We start from the raw sequence: 27,199 nt of genomic DNA on the forward strand, positions 1-27,199 counted from the left end.
ATATGTTCATGTCTCTTCTGAAGGAAAGTATTCACAATAGCCACCATCTGTCCTTCAGCGTTCTTCATCTGGAGTCCAAACCTGCCCATCACCTCCTCATCATCTTTGTTTCCTGCGCCAACATATCCATTGAAGTCTCCACCAATTACAACCCTCTCATTCTCGGGATGTTCTGTATGACTTCATCAAAGTCCAACCAAAATTTCTCATTCTCCGCCAGCTCACATCCGACTTGTGGGGCATACCCACAAACAACATTGAACATCACGCCTTCAATTTCTAGCTTCAGACTCATCATTCTATCGGATACTCGTTTTACTTCAAAGACATTACTAACAAACTCCTCTTTTAAGATAACCCCAACTCCATTTCTCTTTCTGTCTTCACCATGATAGAACAACTTAAACCCTACCCTAAGCTTCTAGCCTGCTCCCTTTCCACCTGGTCTCCTGGACACACAGTATGTCCACTTTCCTTCTGTGCATCATGTCCACCAGCTCTCTACCTTTACTTGGCAATGTTCCTACATTCAAAGTTCCTACTTTTAGTTCTATACCAGGCGTCGGGAACCCGCGGCTCCGGAGCTGCATGTGGCTCTTTCACCCCCCTGCTGCGGCTCCCTGCGGCTTTAGAAAATAAATAATAAGTATTTAATTTAATGTATATTATTTTAGTTTGTTCGTTTTTAAAATGTAATTCTAAATTTGAAGATCATGGTGATTATAAATAATACAAAATAAAACATATTCATTTTTTTTGTCGCTCATAATATACGTCACAACCGTCGACAGTGGACGTATATCCGGTCACAATTGCCAAATTGTGCACGATTTCTTGAATTTTTCGACCGCCAGGTAGGCCAACTATGGATAAATCTAAGAAAAGAAAAGTGTCTGAAGAAAACAGAACGTTTAATGATACGTGGGCAGATTTGTTCGCCTTCACTGCTGACGAGACGGGTTTACCGGTATGCTTAATATGTAATGAGAAGTTAGCGTCTTTTTTTCGGAGTTTAAAATGTTTTTGTTGCGTGCAGAAATGTAATTTCGCTTCTCTGTAACAGTTCATTGATTCATAAATGCAACACACAATAGTTTGTTTATGCATATATCAAGGTAAAAAACGATGATGAAAAGATGCAGTGTTGTCTTCATTTTAAATGTCAAAAGGATTTTGTGGCTCCCAGTGTTTTCTTTTCTGTGGGAAATGGGTCCAAATGGCTCTTTGAGTCGTAAAGGTTGCCGACCCCTGTGTTATACTCTTGGTGTTCCATTTCTCTCTTTTCCTCCGGGCACAATATACATTATAGAATAATGTTACAAATAAGATTATTATAGTTTATCATCATTTTATTTATTCATATTACTGTGAAACACTTGTTATCCCAACATCCCAACATCAAAATCGTGTTTTCAGGAAGATATTTTTCCCAACACCAGACTCTTCACAATTTCACATTTTATCTCAGATGCAAACACAGACACACACACACACACACACACACACGTACACGCACACGCGCACACGCACTCACATGTACACGCACACACACACACACACACACACGCGCACGCGCGCACACACACACGCACTCACATGTACACGCACGCGCACATACACACACACACACACACACACACACACACACACACACACACACACACACACACGCACACTTAAACAGATGTGTACGCTATTTTCATTCCAATATTGCATAAATATGAGCATACACCGATTTGACACTTCATCTCTCGTCAGGTGTGCCATGAGAAATTATCCAATGTCACTTTTTTAACATTTAAAATTTTATAAAACATTTATGAAACATTTTCTGCAAATATTATGTCACATTGTCCGGTGTCTGTGCCGTAATGACCAGGATGGTAATTTAATATTCGTCCGTGTGGCAACATGTAGCTGATTGCCTCGGTCCTCCAAAAGACTTACTGATGCACGGGAGAAGTCGCGGTGACAGTCATTGATCCATTTTTAAAAAGGGCAACTGCAAACTCCGAATTGGGTTCTGTACAAGCTTCTGACCTGGATGAAGGCCCTTGTGTTTATCTAACACGCTCAGGTTTCACACTGACTGAGTATCAATAAATTGAGAAATTATATTGTAATTAAATATACTGTTCAGAGTGTCATTTCATAACATTTTTGGTTAGTGGTGTGCCGTAATTTTTTTTTTTTTGCAATATCAAAAAAACGTGCCCTGGCTCAAAAAGGTGGAAAAACACTGATATAGACAATATGGAAATAAAATAAAAGGAAAGAAATTGCAGCATTTACGATCAGCATTCACTTTCAATTTCTTACTTTGCTTCTTCCATCTTCCATTTTTGTTATTTTTCATGTCTTCAAGCACTGAAGCTTTTCTTTTCTTCAGTCCTGGGTCTTCAATGACCGAAGAGTTTTTCTAGCCACTTTAGCAAGGCAATTCACGTTAGCACGTGTCTGAAACTAACAATATCAAATACTTTGTGTACTACTGCGCATGCCCAGTGGGGTTGCTGTTGCCGTTTCTGAGGAAAGCAGTAGGAGTGCCTTGAAGCAGAGGTTGAATGACACTTTTGCAGAAGGCTTATTTTTACTAATCTTGTTGCGAGGCAAGGGCAGAGAAAGAAATTTCATATTATCATACACAGGGATTTTTCAGTGTAGGGGGAGCAGAAAAGTGGGAATGGCTTTCATGCATGAATATTTTTTTCACACTGGGGTATTTTTACCCATGTAGGTTTCGTTTTGGTGGAGATTCACTGTATTGATTAGATAGGCTCACGCCAACAGTAACATACAGTAAAGTGTCGTTATATCGATATCGTTTATATTGATAATACTGCTTATTACGACACTATTTTCATTTCCAGTGCACATTTCTAGTCTTTTTATGTATAATTAGTTCCGTAGTCGAGTGGTTAGCACACCGGCTTCACAGTGCAGAGGTCGCCGGTTCACATCCCGGTCCGGCCTCCCTGTGTGGAGTTTGCATGTTCTCCCTTGTGGGTTTTCTCCGGGTCCTTCGGTTTCCTCCCACACTCCAAAAACATGCATGGCAGGCAGATTGACCACTCCAAATTGTCGCTAGGTGTGAGAGTGACTGTTGTACGTCTTTGTGTGCCCTGCGATTGGCTGGCAACCAATTCAGGGTGTCCCCCGCCTCGTGCCCAAAGACAGCTGAGATAGGCTTCAGCACCCCCAACGAACCTAATGAGGAATAAGCGGTACGGAAAATGGATGGATGGATAGTTCCGTTTAGTACGATTCGTGGTTTTTACGATAATCCAGTTACTACGGTGCTGTTTTTCATCTCCCACCGGCCATTTTCCTATGTTTATATCGATACACGCCATCGGTCGCGCCATTGGTCGACTTGGTCACGTGACTTGGTCACGTGAGTTTGTTACATGACCAGCTCCCGTGTAGCAGAGCCATTTTCATTTTCAGACGCTAGCTCGTGTGTAGCAGACGAGATTGAAGTGTTTGTGTTAAAAGGTAAAAATGGGAAGCAGAAGAAGATTGATGACTTTTTTAAATTGCATACATAATACAGTAAGATGTAAGCGTTGCAGTTTCCCTGTTGTGTTATGTACATACCCACTGTACTGTATATGAATGCAATCGTTTTTTGCAACAATGTTTCTTGTTTTGTCTGCTGAAGCGTGATGATTTTGAAAATTACCATACATTCCATACTGTGTTTTAAAGGACAACCTTTGTCACTTTTTATTCAAATGCAAAACACCAACTTTACGCCAAGACGTCTTGCATTGCTTGTAAATCCAAACAATGGCTTCAGATTCGGATAATATGCTTTCTTGTTACACATCCAGTTATGAATATGATTCAAATACACTGTAGTTCTGAAGAGAAAAGCATACATGTTTGCAATCGATTAAATAATTATATGTGCCATTTTGAGGCAACATTGGGGGAACATCTCTCACCCAAAAAAAGAGGCACAAAATGTCGAGCTCATGGCCAGCTCCGTTTCTTATATGGCGCTTGGATGCCCTCTTTTGGCGGCTTTTCTTAATGCAGTTTGGCGCAGGACGGATATATCGACAGTACGGTTATATCAACATTTTTTCTAACTCCCGAGAATATCGATATAACGAGACTTTACTGTACTTGAATAAATGTATCGTATTTTACGCACTGTAAGGCACAACTAAATGCAGTAAATTTTCTCAGAAGCCGAAAGTGTACCTAATAATCCAATGCACCTTTGATATGATCAATATTTTAATTTCACTGATATAGTATTTTAAATGTGTTGTGTGCCTGCAGCAGTTGTGAAGGCTCTATATAAATAAAGCTGCATTTTATTGTATTTCCTTTAGCGTATATCTGTCAAGTGAATGCATAACTGTGGCTACTATAATAGCATGCGTTGTGTGCCCTATATATGAAAACTGTTTTAAAATCGGCCATCCATCCATCCATTTTGATCCTCATTGGGGTCACGGGGGTGCTAGAGCCCATCCCAGCCGTGTTTGGGCACCAGGCGGGGGATACCCTGAATTGGTTGCCAGCCAATTGCAGGGCACACAGAGAAAAACAAACAGTCACTCTCACACTCCAACCTAAGGGCAATTTAGGGTTTTCAATCAGCCTGCCATGCATGTTTTTGGAATGTGGGTGGAAACCGGAAGACTCAGTGAGAAAATCCATGCGGGCCCGGGGAAAGCATGCAAACGCCACACATGAAGGCTGCACCGGGTCTTGAACTCACGACCTCTGCACTGTGAAGCCGGTGTGCTACCCACTCGAACCCAGCTGCCCTCAGTCGGCCATTCAATTCAAAATTATACTCTGAAGCACTTTGTAATCTGCAAAATATGGAATACTGGTGACAAAGATAACACAGTTTTGCTTGCAAATTTAGAGTAGTTTAATTAGACTTGTGGACATTGAAAATTACAACTGCTCACTATTCTAAAAAAAATAGGAGATGGGCATTTGCTCAGTTCTTCGCTTTCAAATGAGTCTAAGAATGTCCATGCAACCCCCTTTGATATCTGTCACAACCTAACTCAGTGCCTAGTGCATTCCCTTCTCAAAGCAGTGTAATTGTGGTGGTGCTTCACGGTTCAAATGACTTTCACTGTTCACCTGTTGAAATATATTGGAAGGTGTTTGTTGAGCATTGCAATGCATTTATTGACAGTCATTCATCCCTTGAAGTACAGTGATACCTTGGCTTATGAACTTAATTGGTTGCTAGAAAGTGTGTGTAAGGCGAAAAGTATGTATTCCAAACATTAATTTCCCATAGGAAACCATTAAAATGAGAATAATCGGTTCCCAGGTCCCCATAAAACATAATTGTCAACTAGATAATCATTAAACCTACACACAATATACCTTGTTTTAGTTGTGTTAAATTCATACTGTCTACTTGTTATCTAATTTTCAACAGATTCTTTTCTTACAGACAGTGGCTTTTTTAGGTGTTCAATTACCTTACATGTTTCGACGTATACTTCCGCCTTCGTCAGAGTGTCACGGATGTTGTTGTGACGCGCCGTTTTCAGCTGATGTCACTATGAGGGCGTGACCTATCTGTCAGATCTGAAAGGCAAGTCACGCACACCGCTGTCCGCTCGTCATGTTACTTTGTTACATTACTCATGTAAAAAATACACTATATCAAATATTTTTATTTATAGGGCTTGATTTATATGGGCACAGAGAGCATCCATGAACTTTCACTTTCCCTGTGGTTACTCTGGTCTGATGATCAGCTGTCACTAATTTGCTTTTCATATTAATAATGCTATCATACCAACTAGTAAAATTATAATAATTGAATAATAATAACATAATCTGACATTTGTCCACCTGTCTACCCTAAGTCCCCTCCTCCTTCTCCACACTGCTGTGTGTGTCTGTAATTCTCCCCTCCCTCCTCTACCACGGATATCGACCAATCACGTGTGGCTTTAACCGAAGACTAGGGGCGGGGAATAGAGGACAAAAAAAGTTGGCTCCTATTTCCGGCTCCTTGTTAGGAACCGTCTCTCTTCGTTCCCTTCAGAGCAGGGGTCGGGAACCTATGCCTCGCGAGCCATATATGGCTCTTTTGATGATTGCATATGGCTTGCCGATAAAACTAAATACATATTCTCGTGTTTTTCGCCGTTCATTTCCCGTTGGGGCTGCAGTTGGCGGAAAGAGCAATTTTGATTGGATGACACTGGCCGTCATGTTGAAACAGGTAAACGCCCCTTTAAAAGAGCCCAACGAGTGCACTTCAGCTTGAATGCACCGGAGCTTTAGCTTTTGAGGAGAGAAAATGTTCTGATTCTAATTTGTAATGAAACAATACCATCGATGAAACAGTCGAATGTCAGTGACATTTTAACAAGCCCCGTGTTAATGTTAGCATCAACATACTTCTGCGAGAAGTATATTGCAGATAGCAAGTATGGAAGCTTATGAGCCGTGTGCAGGCTAGCTAGCAGTAACTTCGCCTCTGGACCGGCAAGTTGAATTTCATTCCGATCGTTTGCCTGGATTTTTACCAATCACAAGGAGCGGAAAACCATTCATGCTAACGGTGAGTACTATCACAAAGTTATTTTAAGTAATACATTCTGATATTTTGTTGAAAAGTGGCCGCGCGTGCTTGCGTGTCTGCGTGTGTGTGTGCGCGCACGCGCGCGTTTGTATGTGCGCGCGCACGCCCGTGTGTGTGTGTGCGCGCGCGTGCAGGTGGCTCTCACTGAAAAACATTTCTAAATATTTTACTTTTATTGCTCTCTTAGTCAAAAAGGTTCCCGACCCCTGCTTCAGAGATTCGCGAACGACACATCACTAGTACACATCTGATGTTGCCCTCAGTGGTCCTCAGTGTGCTCAAGGAGCTAGTGTGTCTGCTCAGACAGATGAAAAATAGAGGGAACAAAAGCCACTGTCTGTATGAAAATAATCTGTTGTAAATTAGATACCTTATTTTATGTATAATAAATGTGATATGGTATTGTAATTAAATGAATAAAATGAAATTAAATGGAGCTCTGGGTTGTACATCTTAGAAGCTGTGATATTGCAACAGCAACAGATGCAGGCAGACACACTAAAAACATCATTAATAGCTGCTTCCCTTGCTTGTATTTTCTCTTCAATTTTTACAGATGGCTTGTGCGGGTTATTTGTGGAGCCTGATTGATGGGATATTTTAACCTTGCAGTCTACACTCTGCCTTTGAAAGAAGTCCAAATTTCACTGTGTTTTCTATCCATTTTCTCACCATTTCACTTTTGTTTTTTTTACTTTTGTTTTTTTGTGTCAAGCTCTGTCGTCTCCCTTCCGTATGAGTTTGTGTTTCTGTTTCTGTAACTCCTCCCCCCACTCACTGCTGTGTGTGTCCCTACCACGGATCTTGACCAATCACGTGTGGCTTTAACCGAAGACTGGGGGCGGGGAATAGAGGGAAAAAAGCTGGCTGCCATTTTAGTAGCTCCAAGAACCGGCTCGTTCGCGAACGACATATCACTCATTGTGGCGCTCCGTGTGTTTCCTAAAAAGTAGTTTGTATGCCAAGATTATATTCTCGCAAATTTAATGTTCGTAAGACGAAAAGTTCGTTAGCTAAAGCATTCGTAAGCCGAGGTATCACTGTACTGTACATGGCTTTTCAAATAAGGGACACGCATTTATCATCAATCGTCTAACTGATTTTATCATCCCTAATACTAGATGCCTCTTGTTAATCTTTAATATGTCATATGATAAAAGTTGTATTGGTGTCATACAGTTGGTCAGGACAAATCTGACATGGTTGCCGACCTGCTTAAAGAGTTATCCAATCACAATGAGCGCTCTGAGGAACGTATAGGTGCCTTGGTGGATGTAGCATATGTCACACTGCTACAGAATGTTGCGACAGGTCGAAAAGCAGCGGTGACGTCACGACCGCAGGTAGACTAAGATGGTGGCACAATAAACACGTTGACAAAGCAACTCTCCTCTCTCATTCCTCCGGACACAACATTGGCGACGAAGATGGACTTCTACACAGCTCCCCTCCCCTCGTTTCTCGCGCTCCCCGGTGAGCCACCAGTCCTGTGGTCCCGCTGGTATGACTCGTTTACGACGTATCTGACGGCGACCGGACTAAACGAGGCAAGCGAAGCACGCCGAACGGCTATGCTAATACACAGTTTAGGTAGTGAGGGGCAGCGCATTTTTCGCTCTCTTGGACCCGCGAAGACATACGGGGATTGTCTCACTTTATTGGCCCGACATTTCGCCCCACCTCAGGGAGTGATTGTCCGGCGGATTGCCTTCCGTCAACGACGGCAACGAACAGGCGAGTCGGTACACCACTACTTTGCCGACTTGCGGTGTTTAGCGGGCCTCTGTAAATTCGGCCGCTTGGAGGAGGAAATGATTAGGGATCAACTCGCCGAGCACACGATTGATCCCAAACTACGGGAGAAACTGTTATTGTCCCCTGACGACCTCCCACTATCGAAGGCTGTGGAAATGGCGTTTCAATTGGAGAACGCAGCACAATTAACGGCTCGGTTCGTGAACCCACCCACACCTTCACACTCTCCCGCGTTGGCACAGATTGTTGCTCCAACCCCTCCACTCCCAGACGCCACCTTCACCTACGACTCCACCGCTACATACGACGGTGCCGAGATAAATGTGGCCAGACGTCAAGGGGCCGATGCACGCACGCCTTGTGCCAACTGTGGGTCAGCCTCGCATCCCACACGTGCGCCCACTTGCAGAGCCACCGGACAACGATGCCAACGCTGCGGGAAGATGAATCATTTCGCAAGGATGTGCCGCTCCTGCTCCCACGTCAACATACCCGCCACGCCGCTCACCAGACCAGCCGAGGCGAACCACAATCCACTGCGTGGGCTCGCGCGCCAAGCCATTCAAGTGGTGCACAGTGGAACTGGATGGAGTGAGCTTACCACTCCTGCTTGACACGGCAGCCTCCACTGTTGAACGTGTCCACAGTTCGACGGCTATTTCCTCATCTCCAGATCGAGGCCAACGCTGACCGTCAGCCAGCGAGTTGGGCGGTAATCTGGACTGGTGCTGTCCAGAATGAGTCCAATTTGTATGAGCAGCTCGGCCGGCGAATGCGGACCCAGTCCGACACAGTAAGTGTGGGTTGCTTCGCCCGGCACTTCTCATTGGCCGCTCTGCTCTGAGGAGGGAAGACCGTCTGCTTGGTTGGAGCTTTCTCCACCCCCGTTGGCCTGGGGGTGAATTGTGGCATCCGCATTGTCAGAGATGGAAAAGCCGAGTGCACAAAACAAGTCCAAGCCCAAGGGGTTGGCGCCATGATGGGATATTTGGAAGGGGGTGGGGGGAGAGTCCATGAGCCATAGTGCACTTTGAAAGTGGCAGTGCCCGTCATGCCAATCTTAGTGTGGCCATAGCCAAACAAGTCTTCAGCGTTGGGCTCGATCGGGAGATGAGGAAATAGACGTCGAACTGTAGACACGTTCAACAGTGACCTGGAGGGTGCAGTGTCGAGCAGGAGTGGTAAACTCACTCCATCCAGTTCCACTGTGGACCACTTGAATGGCTTAGCACCCGAGCCCATGCAGTGGATGGTGGTCCGCCTCGGCTGGCCTGGTGAGCGGCGTGACGTATGTCGACGTGGGATCAGAGTGGTATATCCTGGCGAAGTGGTTCATCTATCCGCAGTGCTGGCATCTTTGTCCAATGGCTTTGCAAGTTGGCGCCCATGTGGGGTGCGAGGCAAACTTGCAGTTGGCACAAGGCCTGCGTGTGTTGGCACCTTGATGTCTGACGACATTTACCTCGGCACCGTCGTAGGTGGAGTTGGGAGCAAGAGCGGCACATCCTGGCGAAATGATTCATCTTCCCGCAGCGTTGGCATCGTTGTCCAGTGGCTCTGCCAGTGGGCGCACGTGTGGGGTGCGAGGCAGACCCACAGTTGGCACAAGGCGTGCGTGTGTCGGCCCCTTGACGTCTGGCCACATTTATCTCGGCACCGTCGTATTTAGAGGTGGATTCTGGGAGTGGAGGGGTTGGAGCAACAACACAGGAGAGTGTGAAGGGTGGGAAGGTTCACGAGCCGAGCCGTTAATTGTGCTGCGTTCTCCAATTGGAACGCATTTCGCAAGGATGTGCCGCTCCTGCTCCCACGTCAACATACCCGCCACGCCGCTCACCAGACCAGCCGAGGCGAACCACAATCCACTGCGTGGGCTCGCGCGCCAAGCCATTCAAGTGGTGCACAGTGGAACTGGATGGAGTGAGCTTACCACTCCTGCTTGACACGGCAGCCTCCACTGTTGAACGTGTCCACAGTTCGACGGCTATTTCCTCATCTCCAGATCGAGGCCAACGCTGAGGACTTGTTTGGCTATGGCCAAACTAAGATTGGTATGGTGGGCACTGCCACCTTCACAGTGCGCTATGGCTCGAGGACTCTCCCCCCCTTCACCTTCCAAATATCCCGTCATGGCGCCAACCTCTTGGGCTTGGACTTGTTTTGTGCACTCGGCTTTTCTATCTCTGACAATGCGGGTGCCACAATTCACCCACAGGCCAACGGGGGTGGAGAAAGCTCCAACCAAGCAGACGGCCTGCCCTACTCTTCCTCAGCCAGCAGAGGGCCCAACGAGAAGCGCCGGACGAAGCAACGCACACTTACTGTGTCGGACTGGGTCCGCATTCGCCGGCCGAGCTGCTCTCACAATTTGGACTCATTCTGGACAGCACCAGTCCAGATTACCGCCCAACTCGGACCGACCACCTTCTGTATGGCTGACGGGTCCCTTTGGCATGCCAGCCGCCTAAGGAGAGTGGCGGCACCGAACCCCTCGAACGACTTCTCAGGCAAAAACTACTGACGTCCTGTCACACATCAGAGAACACCGATGGGACGCCTCGAAGAGCGTTGTGAACCAGCCGTGCCCGTGGGGCCAGAGCCTCGGCCAGCTCGCGTTCGCCTTTGCCCTTTGGTAATTTGGACAATTATCAAATTTTTGAATGTTCAGACCCTAGCCAGTGCTTAGCCTATCGCGTGGCAGAATAACCCACACGGCTAAGCAGGGAAACCGGCAGTCTACCCGGTTTCCCTTGTTACAGAGTGTTTTTGGTTCCTTCAGGGAGGGGGGGTAAATGTAGCATATGTCACACTGCTACAGAATGTTGCGACAGGTCGAAAAGCAGCGGTGACGTCACGACCGCAGGTAGACTAAGATGGTGGCACAATAAACACGTTGACAAAGCAACTCTCCTCTCTCATTCCTCCGGACACAACAGTGGAGCTTCTGAAGATTACGAGAGAAGACAGCCAGGCTGTGTGGGATGAACAACTCCTGGAGACACTAGGCGATAAAGATGTAAGTAACTCCATGTTTCATTCTTACGATGCCATTTTGAGGACAATTTGAGCAACAAATATCCTGCCTTGAACCCTGCACCCAAGGATCAGAATTTAAACCTTTTGTTGCACCATGTAACCTGATAATGTGAGATGGAGTCCACTGAAGTAACCGCTGTTCCTGAAAGTTTTTAAATCATAGGTCTGATCTCCTCATCCCACAATTCAGTTGATCTACTCATTAAAATGAAACATAAGGCAACTTAACCCTAGTTGTTGTTGTCACCCTGCAATGTTGTCACCAGGAACCCAAAAACAGGCAGGAGGGATGAGCAGCGTGAATTTAGCAAATTGTATTAAATACAGTAAGCTAGAAATAAATCTAAAACGACAGTCATAACAGCAAAAACAGTCCAAAGGAACAAACAAAAACCATAACCAAAACAGGACTGAAAAACAAACATGGCAAGAACCACCAAACATGGCAGGATCAAACCCGATACTGAATGGTTGTGGCAGGAGTCCTTTTAAACTGACATCAACGAGAACCAACGACCAACAGGTCTGCAGTGTTGTGTCCAGAGGAATGAGAGGAGAAGACTTGCTTTGTCAACGTCTATATTGTGCCGCAATGTTAGTCTACCTGCGGTCGTGACGTCCCCGCTGCGTTTCGACCTGTCGCAACATTCTGTAGCAGTGTGACATATGCTACATTTACCCCCCTCCCTAAAGGAACGAGAAAAACTCTGCAAACAAGGGAAACCGGTTTGCCAGTTTCCCTGCTTTGTCTTGTGGCTTATTCTGCCATGCAATAGGCTAAGCACTGGCTAGGGTCTGAACATTCACAATCAGTGATTTAATTGTCCAAATACCGAGGGCGAAGGCGAACGCGAGCTGGCCGAGACTCTGGCCCCACAGGCACAGCTGGTTCACCACGCTCTTTAAGGCGTCCCACCGGTGTTTTCGGATGTGTGACAGGATGTCAGTAGTCTTTGTCTGAGAAGTCCATATATGCGACATCCCTCTCGTTCAAAGGAGTCGGTGATGCCACACTCCTTAAGCAGATGGCATGCCAACGCGACCCGTCAGCCAGCGAGTTGGGCGGTAATCTGGACTGGTGCTGTCCAGAATGAGTCCAATTTGTATGAGCAGCTCGGCCGGCGAATGCGGACCCAGTCCGACACAGTAAGTGTGGGTTGCTTCGCCCGGCACTTCTCATTGGCCGCTCTGCTCTGAGGAGGGAAGACCGTCTGCTTGGTTGGAGCTTTCTCCACCCCCGTTGGCCTGGGGGTGAATTGTGGCATCCGCATTGTCAGAGATGGAAAAGCCGAGTGCACAAAACAAGTCCAAGCCCAAGGGGTTGGCGCCATGATGGGATAATTGCTATGAGGGATATTGGGGTGGGGGGAGAGTCCATGAGCCATAGTGCACTGTTGAAAGTGGCAGTGCCCGTCATGCCAATCTTAGTGTGGCCATAGCCAAACAAGTCTTCAGCGTTGGGCTCGATCGGGAGATGAGGAAATAGACGTCGAACTGTAGACACGTTCAACAGTGACCTGGAGGGTGCAGGTGCAGTGTCGAGCAGGAGTGGTAAACTCACTCCATCCAGTTCCACTGTGGACCACTTGAATGGCTTAGCACCCGAGCCCATGCAGTGGATGGTGGTCCGCCTCGGCTGGCCTGGTGAGCGGCGGCGTGACGTATGTCGACGTGGGATCAGAGTGGTATATCCTGGCGAAGTGGTTCATCTATCCGCAGTGCTGGCATCTTTGTCCAATGGCTTTGCAAGTTGGCGCCCATGTGGGGTGCGAGGCAAACTTGCAGTTGGCACAAGGCCTGCGTGTGTTGGCACCTTGATGTCTGACGACATTTACCTCGGCACCGTCGTAGGTGGAGTTGGGAGCAAGAGCGGCACATCCTGGCGAAATGATTCATCTTCCCGCAGCGTTGGCATCGTTGTCCAGTGGCTCTGCCAGTGGGCGCACGTGTGGGGTGCGAGGCAGACCCACAGTTGGCACAAGGCGTGCGTGTGTCGGCCCCTTGACGTCTGGCCACATTTATCTCGGCACCGTCGTATTTAGAGGTGGATTCTGGGAGTGGAGGGGTTGGAGCAACAACACAGGAGAGTGTGAAGGGTGGGTAGGTTCACGAGCCGAGCCGTTAATTGTGCTGCGTTCTCCAATTGGAACGCCATCTCCACAGCCTTCGATAGTGGGAAGTCGTCAGGCAACAACAACAGTTTCTCCCGTAGCTTGGGATCAATCGTCAAAGTCAACGTCAGCTTTATTGTCAAACATGCTAATATGCATGACATACAGCACAAATGAAATTACTGTCCTCTCGGACCCAGGTGTGCTCTGCTAGTTGATCCCTAATCATTTCGTCCTCCAAGCGGCCGAATTTACAGAGGCCCGCTAAACACCGCAAGTCGGCAGCGTAGTGTTGTACCGACTCGCCTGTGCGTTGCCGTTGTTGACGGAAGGCGATCCGCCGGACGGTCACGTTCTGCGGGCGGGAGGCGAAATGTCTGTCCAACAAAGCGACACAATCTCCGCATGTCTTCGCGGGTCCAAGAGAGCGAAAAATGTGATACCCCTCACTTCCCAAGCTGTGCACTAGGATAGCTGTTAGCCGTGTGTTGCTTGCCTCGTTTAGTCCAATCGCCGTCAGATATGTCGTGAAAGCGTCATACCAGTGGGACCACGGGACCAATCGCAAGCGAGCTCGACCGGAAAAAGGCGCGCAATACAAAATTTAATTTACAGCATCTCTGTCCAAACATTTTTCGACATACAGTACCCGAAAAGTGCTCGTCTGTACCATTTTTCGTAACTCGAATATTCGTAAGCTGGGGAGCGTCTGTCTATGCAGTATATACATGGATGCGCCGTCAGATATGTCGTGAAAGCGTCATACCAGTGGGACCACGGGACTAGTGGCTCACCGGGGAGCGAGAGAAACAAGGGGAGGGGAGCTGTGTAGAAGTCCATCGTCATCGCCAATGTTGTGTCCGGAGGAACGAGAGTAGAAGCTTTGTCAATGTCTTTATTGTGCCGCCATGTTAATCTACCTGCGGTCGTGACGTCTCTGCTGCTTTTCGACCTGGCGCAACATTCTGTTGCAGTGTGACATTAGCTACATGCAGCTGCAGGTGGAGCCCTACGGTGTCACTTGTTGGCCACAAACCATGACACTCGTAAGCCTTACAAAATGTTTGATGTGATGAAGAGGACTTTTAAGCGGTTTAGGAATGGCAGATGCACAGGAGTGCTCCTGAGACAAAAAATGAAAAAAGCAATGCGATGAGTGTTAAAAAAACAAAAACAAAGAAAAAGACAAGTAACTCATAAAAGTTAACAGCTGTGATCACATGCATCTCTGAAACCACATGAAAATTGAAAATAATGAAAGTTAGAAATATGTTACTAAATACAACCGATTTATATCAATAAGATTTTAAATTTTCAGTGGCTTTGAGTAGTGGTTTTGAAACACTCTTAATCCAAGTTTTCAGAATTACCTTTGGAATCAATTAACAAACAACGCTTAGAGCTATTGTTTTTAAAATACTGTAAGTAAAACACCCTCTGGACTTTTTAACGAATGTGAATATTTCTCCTTCATGTTTCTGCTAGCATACTATCCGAGCCTTTGCACTGCGTGTGCTGAAAGAAATATTAAAGAACCAACCAGCCAGATTCAAGAACTACGCAGAGCTCACCATCATGAAGACCCTTGAGGCCCATAAAGATTCTCATAAAGAGGTATATTGTTCCACACAATATGTATAATTAAATATGATTAACTGTAAAGGTTTCAGGTAGAAACACACTTGAAATTGTTATCCAAACCCTGGTTACGTAGAATATTGTCTTTCTTTTCAATATAATTAAAATCTTGTCTGATAGCTTTGTCAAAATGTACATTTTAGGGTGTGCTTACGTATGTGTGTATGTAACCTTCATGCTCAACGGGTGAGTAACTACAATTGGGCCACTTCACCCATTTGGTAGGCCACGATCGGTTCTCCAACTGAGCAGCTGCACAAACTATACGACAAAGTTTTTTACAATTGCCTGGTTTTGCAAAGAAAATGCATTAAAAAGCTTAACACTGAGGCGATTCGTGACTATGCCGTGGGAAATCGATGCGAAGGTTTCTTCAGCCGTCATCTGTACTTTTTGAAGTCAAAAAGTACAGATGACGGCTGAAGAAACCTTCGCATCGATGGACCACTCCTGTACGACTGAGAGCTTACACAGACGTATGCTGTGGGAAAGGAACTAATCTCAAATACTCCCTGAAATGACCAAAAACGCAATCAAGAAAAGTCTACATTATATACGGACGAAGATGACCGTTTTTTTTTTTTATTAATGATTTTTTTTTTTTTTTATGTGATTTTCAGGTGGTGCGTGCAGCTGAAGAAGCCGCGTCTACATTGGCTGGATCCATTCATCCCGAACAATGTGTTAAGGTGCTGTGCCCAATTGTACAGACAGCAGATTACCCAATCAATTTGGCTGCCATCAAGATGGAAACCAAAGTAATTGAGCGCATTGCAAAGGACTCTCTAATACAGTTGCTGGTGGACATCATCCCAGGACTCTTGCAGGTTTGAAATTTAATTATTTAGTTTTGTATTTATTTGCATCGGTGGTCATCTTGCGCAACCTGTGTACTGTGTAAGACACTAAATAGGCACTGATGGTTTTTACTAGCTGCCAATGGTCAATTAAAAGAGAACATCACGCCACCAGTCCCTCAATTTCCCCCTGTAGAAAAAGCGGTCCAGAGGATATATAACACGTCATTTCAATAATCCCTGAAAATTACTTGGCAAAGTGGATTTTTTTCTGAAAATTGCCATAATTTTCAGTTTTTGGTACGATTACAAATCGCAAATTTTGTTTTTTGCTTGTTTTTTTTTATTTATTTGTGTCTAAAAAAAAATAAATTGGTTATTTCTGAAAATTTTAAGGCCAAAATAGTCATTGAAAACCTCTAAGAAACAAACGTTTAAAGAAAGAAGATTGGTCACTCTTAAGTTTTATATATATATATATATATATATATATATATATATATATATATATATATATATATATATATATATATATATATATATATATATATATATATAAAACTCTGATGGGGTGATTGGGACAGATTGGTGATTGGGACAGATATTTCTTTGTCACAAAAAGACGTTCACGAAGTTTGGTTCTTTTATGACTTTACTATAGCAGCAGTTAACTTTGATGGCTTTCTGACATGGACTTGTTTCAATGGGGTTTAAGGCGCTGATTGCCTTGGTGTCTGTCGCGTAAACATCCAGCCTTTGAAACCTCCAATGTGTCTGTGTGCGTGGTGTGTGCGTAAAACAAAATACGCAGTCAATCGCAAGCGAGCTCGACCGGAAAAAGGCGCGCAATACAAAATTTAATTTACAGCATCTCTGTCCAAACATTTTTCGACATACAGTACCCGAAAAGTGCTCGTCTGTACCATTTTTCGTAACTCGAATATTCGTAAGCTGGGGAGCGTCTGTCTATGCAGTATATACATGGATGCACCCTTGGGCCATTCACGCATTTTGACAGCCACTGTCGCCGCTTTGTAACTCCACTCCACTGCGCCAGCACCAGCGCAGATTACGATTGGCGCATATTGCGACATGATCTGCGCCACATATGACATCCTTCTGTTAAAATAGCTCAATAAATAAATTTTGTTAAACAGCAATTGAAAACTGTTCGTTTTCCATGATCCGCCGGAAACTGCAGAAAGAGATAATCTAATATTCATTTACCCATGGTGCATTGCAGTATTTAATCGAGCGACGACGACATCAATGGTTGCAATATGGAGCAATAGAACGGGAGTAAAACTCTCAGACTTTTCCTCTTCCTTTCATAACTTTGCTGCCGTGAAATGTAAATTTATCCACTGCGACACGAATAAAGGTACAATCAATCCAATCCAAAACCAAGCAGCGAACAAAATTATTTTTGTTTTTTAAGAAACAACGGAGGATAGTGACAATTTGTTTCAGCAAACTGCTGTTAATGATTCAAATTTAGTGGCTAATGTGAATTATTTCAGAGCTGTTGCAGGACATTGGAAATGTTCCAAGCAAATAAATTAGTTTAAGTAGACACTAGTAAGAAATATTGTGCTAAATCTGTTCTCTTTGTCTTCTCTGTAATACCATAGAAGAGGGTTTAACTGGGTTCTTTAGTTGGGTTTGATCAAACCCTTGAATTTCAGTGAGTCGGTCTCAGGGGTTTGGTGGATCCTCAGCCGTAGAGGTACACTCCTCAGTCTCGTCTGCAGTTAATGGGCACAGTCATTGAAGGACAGAATCAGAATCAGAATCAGAATACCTTTATTCGTCCCGCAATGGGGAAATTTGCAGTCCACAGCAGCAATTGAAGAGGGATGGGGTTGGGGTGGGAGTGAAAGGATAGAAAACAAGATATTCTAAGCATAACAAAATAAAAAAAACGGGTTCAGTGAATGAGAAAATGAAACTGGTGGGGTTCGGTGCCTCCAACAAGATTAAGAACCATTACCATAGAATATCAAAATAGCACAGGATTGATTGTGTAGTCACTAAAGAAAATGTAAAATATTTTCTTTGTTTTATATAGTATGTATTTTATATAATATCTATTTTATATAGTATCTATTTTATACAGGAATACATTCTTTGACTTGAAAGTGTTTGAAATATTAGAAGAATAAATTTTACTCAAATAATGGTTTTTCATTTGCAATTTAGAAATATCATCCTCCACTGAATGTATTTTAGTTTATTTCACACAGTTTTGTCTACTTGGGCAATCAAGTTAAATCGGGCCCCATCAATTTTAGAATTTGGCCCCCTGTCTGCTTTCGAGAAAATGTAATGCTTTTAGGTGTGCTTTGGTGGACGGAAAGTATGATAACTCTCTTGATGCAATACGTCTGTGTAAGCTCTCAGTCGTACAGGAGTGGTCCATCGATGAGAAGGTTTCTTCAGCCGTCATCTGTACTTTTTGAAGGTGTCGGACGTTTGCCTCCTATCCAAGAGGCTTCGTCAGCGAACGTTTTTGCCTCATATTCAACAGGCTTCAAAAAACAGATGACCTTCAATTTTTCCATCAAGTAAACAAGATCATTTTGTGAAGAACAAAATCTCATGTCTCCCCACAAATTATATCTTCAACTTAAACCCCATAGTTACGCAAATTGTAACCTATTTTAATTAATATACCCCCAAAAAATGTTTGGCTATCCAACCACAACACTCCAAACAGTCTTGGTTGGCCTTGCTGTCTAAATCCTATCTAAAACATATGGCGTTACTGCCTGATACCCAATTCTCATCACCCCCCATTTCACAGCTCCTTAGCAGCCACCACCCCACCACAAAATATCCTATGTCTGGTGGCTATATACTGGATTATTTGGAGACGATCCCAAACCCCTCATCGCCCCCCCCCCTGCCAGCAAGGTAATGACCACTACCAAATAATATTTATGTGCACCCCAATGAGTGCATGGAGCCTTTTTTGGACCTGGGCCTTTTTATCATTCCCCCCCCCCCCCCCCCCCCCCGCCCCCCATGACCTAATCCACCTCTCAATATCATCACCATTGTTGGGTTATTTTTTATCGTTCGCCCTTGGTTCATTGCTTCGACGGGTGTAGATGGAGATCGATGGTTAAATCATCAGGGAGACAGGTCTTGAACAGAAAGTTGATTTAATTGGGAGTGCACGATCATTGCGGTGTGGAGGAAGTTTCTTTATCTTGGAGAGAAAGACGAACGGACAGTAGGAGTATTGGATGCGTATCATACACATCACGCGACATGATGTGAGGCAATGAATATGCGACATCGTGTAGGCAAGATGTAATAACCCCATGAGGAAAATCAAAATGTTTTAAAAGACTACAGAGCGATGTTTAGAGATGTTTGTATGGCGAATTACCCTAACAACCATCATATTCGTTTGTTCGTTTGCTTGCTCGCTCGCTCACTCACTCACTCACTCACTCACTCACTCACTCACTCACTCACTCACTCACTCATTTTACGGACAGCTTTATCCTCACTACATCGCGGGGTGTTCTGGATCCTATCCCATCTGTCTTCGAGCAGCAGGCAGTGGGCAGCAGGGGACCCTAAATCGGTTGCAGGGCCCACCAAAACAAACAACCATTTGCACTCACACTCACACCGAGAGACAATTTAGAGCAGGCATAGCCAACCCGAAGCTCGTGAGCCGCATGTGGCTCTTTGGCTGCTTTAATGCGGTTCCCGGGCTTTCACACAACCAAAACGCCTTGGCGATGGCGTTTCCATTCAAACAGCGGTCCGTAATCCACAGAATGAACTACATCAGTCGATCATAAATCCCGCTACTTGATTGACATAGAGGGCAGCCGATCAGATAACTGGATCACCACTCATGCGCAGACATCGGTGCTAAGTGGTAAATGCTAAGTCGATCGCAATCGACCAAGAGCCAGCAGATTGGTCCCAAGTGGACTGCCTCAGGTGGGAGGAGGAAATTGGGGAAAAATATTTGTGTGTTTGTGTTTTTAGGTTTCATTTATGTTTGGGTGGTCCGGCTGTTGCTCGTCGTGCATGCGATGTTCGTGTGTGCATAGTCATAGTGCGTGTGTGTGTGTGTGTGTGTGTGTGTGTGTGTGTGTGTGTGTGTGTGTGTGTGTGCGTGCGTGCGTGCGTGTGTGTGTGTGTGTGTGCGTGCGTGTGCGTGCTTATGGCTCTTTACAGTAATGTAATAAAAAAACGGCTCCTGATCTCTGACTGGTTGGCCACCCCTGATTTAGTGTATTCGATCTGCCTGCCGTGTCTTTTTTTGGAATGTGGAGGAGGGCATTTTGTATTTTCGTTTCCGTATTTGAACCGGTATTTGAACCGGTAATCCGAACCAACCCTCACTGGGAACGATTCGGACTCACTGCCAGCAATGTGACCCAAATACTGACATCAGCAATATAGGGACCGATGAGCCTGTATCAGGGGTTCCGGTACCCCATACTCCAAAGGCAACCCCCACAGATCTTGCCGAGGGACATGGTCAAATACCTTCTCCAAGTCCGCAAACACATAGACACGTAAGACATGTAAACACCAAACACATAGAGTGGTTAGAAGAGTTCCCACATACCCATGAAGACCCTGCTAAGAAATGGTCCACTGTTCCATGGCCGGGATGAATACCACACTGTTCCTCTTCAATCTGAGGTTTGAGAAGTGTGATCCCTCTGTTGTTGGAAGACACCTTGATGCCCTGCCACTAACAATGTTTTTTAACCACATTGATGACTTCAATGACAGAGATAGGAGAGCCCACCGCAGAATCCCCAAACTCTGCCTCCTCCAAGGTGTAGTGTTGGTGGAGTTGAGCAGGTCTTTGACATACTCTGGAGGACACTGGAGTTGAAACTTCTTCTGACCGGGGATTTTGCCAATTGCTCCCAACAAACTCTCACAATACGTTTGAGTCTACCAAGTTGGACCTTCATCTTCCCCAACTATCGGCTCTACGTCTGTGTAAGCTCTCAGTCGTACAGGAGTGGTCCATCGATGAGAAGGTTTCTTCAGCCGTCATCTGTACAAAAGTGAAGGTTTCGGACGTTTCGCCTCCTATCCAAGAGGCTTCGTCAGCGAACTAAAGTCTGACTGGTCGTATCGGCCCTATTTATATATCCCTAATGTCCAGACATGGTGGCGCCGGACACAGCTATGATAGGTCCCTACTCTCAGGTTGGGGGGGCAGAGGACCCCTCCCTGTGGCCCCACTGATTGTTCCTAACGAAGCCTCTTGGATAGGAGACGAAACATCCGAAACCTTCACTTTTGTACAGATGACGGCTGAAGAAACCTTCTCATCGACAACTATCGGCTCCTAATCACCACCAGGTGGTGATCATTTGACAGCTCTGCCGCTCTCTTCATCCGAGTGTCCAAAACATGGGCTGCAAATGTCATGATAGAATAGATAGATGATAGAATAGATTCTGAAAACAAGCAGCAAACAAACATATTTTCGTTTTTTAAGAAACAACTGAGGGGAGTGACAATTCGTTTCAGCAAACTGCTGTTAATGATTCGAATTTAGTGGCTAATGTGAATCATTTCAGAGTTGTTGTAGCACGTTGGAAATCTTTAAAAGCAAAGAAATTTGTTAAAGTAGACACTAGTAATAATAACTACAACACTACAACACAAGTCTTTTCTGTAATACCATAGAATAGCACAACAGCACAGGATTGATTGTGTGTTTAGGAACTAAAGAAAATAGAAAAGGTTTGTTTATTTTATGTATGAATATATTATTAATTATTAATTGTTTATATATTAAAACAATCGATTTTAGTCAAATAATGTTTTAATAATGTTTTCTTATTTGCAATTTAGAAATATCATGCTCCAATGAATGTATTTTGGTTTTATTTCAATTAGTTTTGAATACTTAGGCAATGTAGTTAAATCGGGACCATCAATTTTAGAATTTTGCCCCCTTTTCAGACACAAGGGGGCCAACCAGAAGCATCCCTGTATATCAATGTGTTCTGTCATTTTTTTATTTATTTTGCAGATGAAATTACTGAATTTGTACATCAAGCGCGCCCAGACGACAAACAGCAATAGCAGCAGTTCATCCGATGTCTCCTGTCACAGTTAATGGTGGGATGTTTCATTGGAAAGCCTGCAGACGATTCCTGCCAACTAGCAGGTGGCCCCAACGGCTTCAAACGCCACCGCTTCTTCTGGAAATCACATAATTTTATTGCAGTCTTTGAACGATTTACTGGGTTAGTTTTACTCTTATTCCCAGCACTCTTGTTCTGACAACTTTAGAACATAAAATGGACGAGGAGAGATTATTTTTAGTTTTTTTTCCCCTTGTTGTGAATCACATAGCGATCGTTATTAGTGTGCACCGTTCTCTTGTTTATGCTTTAGCGATCGGATTTAGTGAAATCTATTTGGCAAAGAACATGCATTAAGTTACATTTAAAATGAATCCTGCCTCTGTAAAATATATAACTAAATAGTACTGTATTATAACTTCAGGTTGTATTTAAAGTAAATTTGAATCAAGAAGATCCTCTGCATTGAATCTTTTTTAAAATCTCATTTATAATTGCAATTGGCTACAATCCACTTTGTGTTAAAAACATTTTATGTTTAACATGCTTTTCCCAAGCTTGTTTGCGTGCCCGCTGTTGGGCTCAAGTCACTTGAGTGGCAAGACAGCTTTGTAAATACTGCAAATGTCTTGTAGCTCTGAGTTGGGCGACACCAACAGTCTGACACATTAGACATGCTCTTGTTATGCACAGAGTAAGGTTTCTTGACGGCGACTCCAGTGAGGGTCTGGCTTGTGTACAAGTGTAAACTATCAAATTAGAAAAACTGTGAATCTGTTGGCAGGGCAAAAGATAACTGACCTTTGTAAAGACACAAACAGTATTCTACTCAATGTAACAACGGCCTTGATGATAATCGGAAAAACCCATCAGAAGTTAGTTTGTCTCTCGACTTTTTCCCGCTGCTGTTTTTTGACATTTTTGCAAAAATAAGTTGCATATGTAAATATTTTGCACATGAGCCTGCTTTTAACTTGCAGCACGTCATAATTGTGTAGTGTGCGGAAAAGAACACTGGCTGATCAAGTGCACTGCAAGATTGTACTGCTCAGGGCTTCATTACAACCCAGCGACTGTAAACACATAGACACGTAAGACATGTAAACACCAAACACATAGAGTGGTTAGAAGAGTTCCCACATACCCATGAAGACCCTGCTAAGAAATGGTCCACTGTTCCATGGCCGGGATGAATACCACACTGTTCCTCTTCAATCTGAGGTTTGAGAAGTGTGATCCCTCTGTTGTTGGAAGACACCTTGATGCCCTGCCACTAACAATGTTTTTTAACCACATTGATGACTTCAATGACAGAGATAGGAGAGCCCACCGCAGAATCCCCAAACTCTGCCTCCTCCAAGGTGTAGTGTTGGTGGAGTTGAGCAGGTCTTTGACATACTCTGGAGGACACTGGAGTTGAAACTTCTTCTGACCGGGGATTTTGCCAATTGCTCCCAACAAACTCTCACAATACGTTTGAGTCTACCAAGTTGGACCTTCATCTTCCCCAACTATCGGCTCTACGTCTGTGTAAGCTCTCAGTCGTACAGGAGTGGTCCATCGATGAGAAGGTTTCTTCAGCCGTCATCTGTACAAAAGTGAAGGTTTCGGACGTTTCGCCTCCTATCCAAGAGGCTTCGTCAGCGAACTAAAGTCTGACTGGTCGTATCGGCCCTATTTATATATCCCTAATGTCCAGACATGGTGGCGCCGGACACAGCTATGATAGGTCCCTACTCTCAGGTTGGGGGGGCAGAGGACCCCTCCCTGTGGCCCCACTGATTGTTCCTAACGAAGCCTCTTGGATAGGAGACGAAACATCCGAAACCTTCACTTTTGTACAGATGACGGCTGAAGAAACCTTCTCATCGACAACTATCGGCTCCTAATCACCACCAGGTGGTGATCATTTGACAGCTCTGCCGCTCTCTTCATCCGAGTGTCCAAAACATGGGCTGCAAATGTCATGATAGAATAGATAGATGATAGAATAGATTCTGAAAACAAGCAGCAAACAAACATATTTTCGTTTTTTAAGAAACAACTGAGGGGAGTGACAATTCGTTTCAGCAAACTGCTGTTAATGATTCGAATTTAGTGGCTAATGTGAATCATTTCAGAGTTGTTGTAGCACGTTGGAAATCTTAAAAGCAAAGAAATTTGTTAAAGTAGACACTAGTAATAATAACTACAACACTACAACACAAGTCTTTTCTGTAATACCATAGAATAGCACAACAGCACAGGATTGATTGTGTGTTTAGGAACTAAAGAAAATAGAAAAGGTTTGTTTATTTTATGTATGAATATATTATTAATTATTAATTGTTTATATATTAAAACAATCGATTTTAGTCAAATAATGTTTTAATAATGTTTTCTTATTTGCAATTTAGAAATATCATGCTCCAATGAATGTATTTTGGTTTATTTCAATTAGTTTTGAATACTTAGGCAATGTAGTTAAATCGGGACCATCAATTTTAGAATTTTGCCCCCTTTTCAGACACAAGGGGGCCAACCAGAAGCATCCCTGTATATCAATGTGTTCTGTCATTTTTTTATTTATTTTGCAGATGAAATTACTGAATTTGTACATCAAGCGCGCCCAGACGACAAACAGCAATAGCAGCAGTTCATCCGATGTCTCCTGTCACAGTTAATGGTGGGATGTTTCATTGGAAAGCCTGCAGACGATTCCTGCCAACTAGCAGGTGGCCCCAACGGCTTCAAACGCCACCGCTTCTTCTGGAAATCACATAATTTTATTGCAGTCTTTGAACGATTTACTGGGTTAGTTTTACTCTTATTCCCAGCACTCTTGTTCTGACAACTTTAGAACATAAAATGGACGAGGAGAGATTATTTTTAGTTTTTTTTCCCCTTGTTGTGAATCACATAGCGATCGTTATTAGTGTGCACCGTTCTCTTGTTTATGCTTTAGCGATCGGATTTAGTGAAATCTATTTGGCAAAGAACATGCATTAAGTTACATTTAAAATGAATCCTGCCTCTGTAAAATATATAACTAAATAGTACTGTATTATAACTTCAGGTTGTATTTAAAGTAAATTTGAATCAAGAAGATCCTCTGCATTGAATCTTTTTTAAAATCTCATTTATAATTGCAATTGGCTACAATCCACTTTGTGTTAAAAACATTTTATGTTTAACATGCTTTTCCCAAGCTTGTTTGCGTGCCCGCTGTTGGGCTCAAGTCACTTGAGTGGCAAGACAGCTTTGTAAATACTGCAAATGTCTTGTAGCTCTGAGTTGGGCGACACCAACAGTCTGACACATTAGACATGCTCTTGTTATGCACAGAGTAAGGTTTCTTGACGGCGACTCCAGTGAGGGTCTGGCTTGTGTACAAGTGTAAACTATCAAATTAGAAAAACTGTGAATCTGTTGGCAGGGCAAAAGATAACTGACCTTTGTAAAGACACAAACAGTATTCTACTCAATGTAACAACGGCCTTGATGATAATCGGAAAAACCCATCAGAAGTTAGTTTGTCTCTCGACTTTTTCCCCGCTGCTTTGTGACATTTTTGCAAAAATAAGTTGCATATGTAAATATTTTGCACATGAGCCTGCTTTTAACTTGCAGCACGTCATAATTGTAGTGTGCGGAAAAGAACACTGGCTGATCAAGTGCACTGCAAGATTGTACTGCTCAGGGCTTCATTACAACCCAGCGACTGTTTTCGTTTCAGGTGGCGCATTTGGTGAACTCAATATTCGGACAGATTGTTTTCATTTGGTAGGTTTGTTTTTTGTTTTGTTTTCATTTCATAGGTATAAGAAAGCTTTAAATATTTGAGTGAACTACATTTCTTGGGTGAAATGTGATTATTTCAAATACGATCCACCTTTCAGTGTGACAAAAGTGTCACCGATTTAAGATTTAAAATTCAGCTGCTGTACAAAGCCTACTTGATGTGCTGAGCAATTTCACTGAGAATCACTTGCAAAGCAGCGCCCTTCTTCTGACTCAAGTCAATGAATGTAAAGTATATAATTATTCTCCACAACGCATGTTTATATCACATTAGTGTTGAGGTACTGAAAGTAGCCAACACCAGGGCCAATGTCTGATACTTGTTTGATTTTCAATCTTTTGTACAGTACTGTATAAAAACTGGTCAAAAAAGCTACAAAAAAGTTGTGCAATAAAAAAACCTTTGTCAAATTTGTTACTGCTGTTTGGGGGGGAATTATTGATCACTATGTCAATACACAGATGTATGAAAGAGGATTAGGGCCAAAAATATGGTTGGCAAAATTCCGACTTTAATCTCAGAATTCTGACTTTGTGACGTTCGTGGAGCTATTCATTTTTGGCCCCGTCAGCGTGTACAGTACGTAAGTGTGGCTCAGAAGAAAGGACATACAGTAATGTCGTCACCTATCAACTTTTTGCGTGTCCGAGGAGTGTCGGAAGACATAGACATCCTATCTCTTTTGGAGGAGCAGAGGGTGAGTAAACAGTGCGTTCTGTTTGTTTCATTGAATGGCCGTTGTGTCCATAGTTAACGTGCTCCGCTGAGCTGATAGCTCCGTTGCTAGCGTGAATACTGTATAATGAATGGATTCACCCGGTTTACATTCGCAAATAAATAGAAAGTAACCATTTATGAATGACAGTGGCCTGTTGGAGAATCACTGCAGTTAAAATCATCGTGAATTGAACACATTGTGATCACACGTTCTGTCGTGGTTCTGTGTGTACATCGTTTTAAGTACTTGTTGAGATCTTCAGCGCTTTCGCGATGCATTTGGGAGAATAAAGAGTCGAGAAGGTCCTCTTGTTTAGATCACACAAGTAGGATATTTATTTGCCGAAGCACAGACAGCAACCGCTGCGTTCACCGTCGTACGAGAAGTCCAAAACATATACACACAAACTGGCTTTTATCGCTGTCAAGTCACGTGATGTCGCGTCGTGGCTGGGTTGCCAGATCAGCTCAGTATTACAGCATTACATAAAATGAGGATACAATCTAACTTTCTCAACAGTACTGTTTAGGCACAGGCACACATCAACGAAGTCAAAAGTTTATGAACTGCTGTCTGAATAGGGACTTTATTTTGATAGTAGCATGTTGTAAGGCAAATATTTCCCATTCATTTTCAAGCATCAATGTACCTTTGTCCATTCTTAACAATTTTCAATGTTTTAGAGTTGCAA

At 43.9% G+C, this 27,199-nt stretch overlaps 1 long non-coding RNA gene and 1 pseudogene across 2 annotated transcripts in view; both read left to right on the forward strand.

Annotated features, from left to right (window-relative positions):
- Positions 1-22,858, forward strand: part of LOC148894532 (CLIP-associating protein 1-like) — a 59,472-nt pseudogene extending 36,614 nt beyond the window's left edge. The window contains exons 5-11 of the transcript XR_016115894.1: positions 7,763-7,857; positions 11,280-11,354; positions 14,971-15,099; positions 15,744-15,950; positions 18,278-18,308; positions 18,735-18,833; positions 21,955-22,858. The product of XR_016115894.1 is annotated as a CLIP-associating protein 1-like (transcript). The remainder of the gene's footprint in view (positions 1-7,762; positions 7,858-11,279; positions 11,355-14,970; positions 15,100-15,743; positions 15,951-18,277; positions 18,309-18,734; positions 18,834-21,954) is intronic.
- Positions 22,859-26,362: 3,504 nt separating this feature from the next.
- LOC148894533 (uncharacterized) overlaps positions 26,363-27,199 on the forward strand; it is a 44,298-nt gene continuing 43,461 nt past the window's right edge. Inside the window, exon 1 of the long non-coding RNA XR_016115896.1 lies at positions 26,363-26,487. This is a non-coding gene — a long non-coding RNA (uncharacterized LOC148894533). The remainder of the gene's footprint in view (positions 26,488-27,199) is intronic.

Source organism: Hippocampus bargibanti, linkage group LG08 (assembly GCF_051943395.1).
Source record: "Hippocampus bargibanti isolate YZ-2025 linkage group LG08, ASM5194339v1, whole genome shotgun sequence".
NCBI classification, from domain to species: domain Eukaryota; kingdom Metazoa; phylum Chordata; class Actinopteri; order Syngnathiformes; family Syngnathidae; genus Hippocampus; species Hippocampus bargibanti.